Source organism: Arachis ipaensis, chromosome B09, assembly GCF_000816755.2.
Source record: "Arachis ipaensis cultivar K30076 chromosome B09, Araip1.1, whole genome shotgun sequence".
Classification (NCBI taxonomy): Eukaryota; Viridiplantae; Streptophyta; class Magnoliopsida; order Fabales; family Fabaceae; genus Arachis; species Arachis ipaensis.
Window position 1 is genome coordinate 11,381,052 of NC_029793.2, and position 3,993 is coordinate 11,385,044.

General features: G+C 30.2%; 1 long non-coding RNA gene across 1 annotated transcript; it reads right to left on the bottom strand.

Moving 5' to 3' along the window:
• Window positions 1,199-2,640, bottom strand: LOC110266562. Its single transcript, XR_002353976.1, has 2 exons — window positions 2,119-2,640; window positions 1,199-1,977 (listed from the first exon to the last, which is right to left on the bottom strand). It is a non-coding gene; the product is annotated as an uncharacterized LOC110266562 (long non-coding RNA).

A 3,993-nucleotide genomic window follows, 5' to 3' on the forward strand; every position in this document is an offset into this window, starting at 1 on the left:
AAAAAAAAAATATAGTTTAAATTTCATGTTTTGAATTGATTAAATGTGAAAATATAATACAATACTATAAAAATATTTTATCCTCATTTTAAAAAAAAATCATAATTAACAATTAGCATAAAAACAATTACATCAATTTAACATAACAAGTTGTAATATAAAACATTTTGTTTTATTATATTTCAGAAAGTTGTTAAACACATGCATTTTACGTTATAATAGATAAACAATATTTTAATTTATTTCATAATATTTTAGTTTTATTTTCACAATATTTGTAAGGTTAACTTCTAGTTCTTATTTCAACTCTTACAAAATTAACCTATAGAAGATCAAGAAGATGGCATAAAGATTGGAACAAAATTTGGATAATCATCGAAATTCTGAATTTCAATTTTCTGTGATGCATTTTCAATAATTTTTTCCACCTGTTTCTACTTCTAATTGGGTTTCTACTCCTATAGAATTAGAATCATCCTTTCTACCAAACGTATTCTTACATGTGTCGCATCACAGCTTATTGAACATCTAACACAGCCTGAAAGCATTCACAATATTTCTTTTGGTAGAAAAATTTCTTGCAGTTGCATGGTGGTATTGGAGTTTTATTTGAATTATTGGCAACAACTTTAGGAGCAAAACGTAAATTAATGTAACCCAATCAAATTAATGTTGTATGTCTCTTCGAACTAGTGTAACATTCGCGCTAGGCACGGACCATCTAATATAAAAATGAGTTGCTATTATATCTACTAACTAATACTAATATTTGTTACGTTTATCTTAAAAAAGATTGTGTGTATAAAAAATAAAAAACCCATTATATATTTCTTAGTTACTGTTTATATTAGTAGATTCCACTTATGTAAAAAAAACTATTACATACATGTATTTAAATAAAATTTATAACACAATGTTACATGAAAAAAACATTAAATAATTAATACAAATAGTTTTTATTATAATTATACAGACAATTATTACTAATTATATTTCATTCAGTTATATATTTAGATCCAAATCTAAGTATTTCAGTTGATGATATTGTACTATTAAAAAATCAAATAATATTGTTCAACAAAATGAAAAAAATTCATTAAAGACCCAAATCTCATAATGCACATAATTGGCACTTCTTTTGCAAGGAATTTTGCAATGCCACCAATAGAGTAGATAAAGAGTATATTAGTCCCCAAAATAACGACCAAGAGTTAGTCTAGTAATAATATAGTTGCCTTTGTTCAAATTTTGCAATCCACAAAAATTGCAAAGGACAATATCATCATTTACAACTTCTCCATCTACCATGGTCTAAATGCGTTCTTTAGGGTTTAATACAGTAAATTTTAAAGATGTACTTGTCTACCAAAACAAAATTATATATAGAAAATTATTGAAACACAGAAGTAGACTTGTAAAAAAAAAAATACAATAAAAATAAGAGAAGTGTAAGGCGTAAGACATCAAGATACTAAATAAGGAAAATATTCTTAGCTTCATTTAATTACTAAAACAAAATTCTTTATGCACTACGTAGAACCTTACCTTTGAAATTAGTGGAAAGGTTCCTATCATTTATCAGGGGTTCTAACTTAGGTACATACTTCCCTAAAAAAATGTGTTTCATGAATGATCAATTTAATTAGACATATAATAAAGTAGAAAAAAGGTCAAAAAATTGTAAAATATGATGCTAGTTTCAGTACCTGCATATCTGTTAAAAGACTGCTTTCCCCGCCAGCTAATTAGATATAAAAACTGATGTCTAGGAGGAAAAGAAAGAACAAATTTAATAGAAATAAATAATTCTCTTACCAGATCTTGCAAAGGAACGAACTGGTTTATCGCATTCGCAGCACCCACAGCCGGCGAAGAAGCGACTGCAATGCCGATCTGCGGGAGACGCCAGTTCATCGCCACCCTCTTCTCCTTTTTCCGTCATTATTCTTCCTTTCATCACCGCCATGATTTCTTCTTCTTCATAACCAAACCAAAATACTCACTTTTATTAGTATCATTATCATACACTTATAATCAAATCACATTTACAAAAATTGCAAATTTTTGCTGCTCAAACAAAAATTCCATTAAACCAAAATAAACAAAATGGGAAGTCACCTATTTTTTTCGGCAGAAGATTGAAAAATAGGAAGGAAAATATGAAAGATTTTAAGTATCTTGTTCCTGGTTGAATTGAAACTCTTTGTCGGGCCTGGATGAATAAATAGTAGGGGTGTCTTTCGTTGACAACATGGTCTAAATCTCCGACTTACAACAACCTTGTAATGAAGTGGTTCTTCACATTTGCAGCACCTGCCGCCACCGGCGAAGGAGCAGTTGCGACATTGTTTTGTGGCGAACGCCGGTTCTTAGGCAGTAGGCACCATCTTCTCCTTCTTCCTTCGTGTTTTTTATTCTCTACTTTGTTCTGTCTTTTTCTCTCTCACCCTTAACCCTCTATTCTTTGCCACATAAGTCTTTCCCCTATCAACGCCACCTACTCTTCCATACTAAGAATTGCAGTCCTGTCTCTGATCCTCTTTTCTTATTTTTAAAATTTTTGTCTTCTCAGTTGTTTTTATGATTAAGATGAACAAAAAAACATATATATGAAAATGAGAAAGAGAAAGAATGATTTTAAAAGTGATCTACAACGGGAATAAAACTAGACAAAATAGTTTTGAATTTAACTTGATAAAACTCTCGCTTAATACTTTTCCATGTTAAAAAATTTTGAATTTTCGTTGACATAATAATTTTTTTTGCTTTGCCACTTGTCAAATATTGACCCTATACACTTGTCGTTCCATGAACCTACTGCTATTCTCCTATTATAATATAAAACTAGTGTATAAACCTGTGCTTAGCACGGGAAAATTTATAAAAGTAAGAAAAAAATTTATATGTTTCGATACTTAAAATAAAAATACAAAATAATTATTATTTTAAAAAATTTATAAAATTATTATTAAAATCAAAGTTTAACTTAAAAAAGGAAGTAATAATTATTTTATATATTTTAAAGTAAAATAATTATACACTGATACAGAATTTAAAATAAAATTAAAATATTTACATTAGAATATTATTTTTTCAAAGACTTCTCTATAAATAACATTGATAGTTGAATTTGCAGACATTCTTACGTGATTCATAAGTAAAACTTTTAAATCTCTCTTACTCTTAACTCTTGAAAGTGCCACATATAGTTGGCCATGTGTAAAAACTGGTTTGGACAAGTACAATCCAACATAAGATAAAGTTTGTCCCTGAGACTTATTAATTGTCATGGCAAACGATACTATTATGGGAAACTGTCTTCGTTGGAATCTAACTGGGACGGTTTCATTTGTTGGTACCATATTCATTCTTGGAATCAAAGCAATATGACCAACATTGTTACCCGTTAAGACTTCACATTCTATGACATGATTTCCAAGCTTCCTAACTTGTAGCTTTGTACCATTACAAAGACCACTGGATTGGTCAATATTCCTCAGTAACATCACCAAAACACCAACCTTGAGTATTAATTTATGTGGAGACAAACCAGAGCAATTTATGCTATTCAGTAATTCAGGACCAAAGAGATCTAGTTGACTCTCCATATTCCCTTCATCCATACATATGGAATCCGAACTAAGATATAATTTTTCTCCTCCAGGAATGATAGCCATCAGATGGTTGTTGACCTCTTCAACGATGTCTAGTATGGGAGCCAGTATAGTTCTTGCTTTGAAAAAATCCTTTGAGGACATGTTTTCCAGAATATTTGGATAAGAAAAATGAACTAACTCATCAAATGCCTGGTCCGAAGAAGGAATAACAATATCTCCTGGAAGACATATCTCAGATTCACCATCCATATTGTCACCTATTAGACCATCACCAACTTTCAATAACCACTCACAAAATTGCTCTGTCTCGTCTTGATCTGAAGCAGTCGTCCCTACAGAGAGTCTCATATTTTTTGTTAGTTTGAGCACCTGGCAA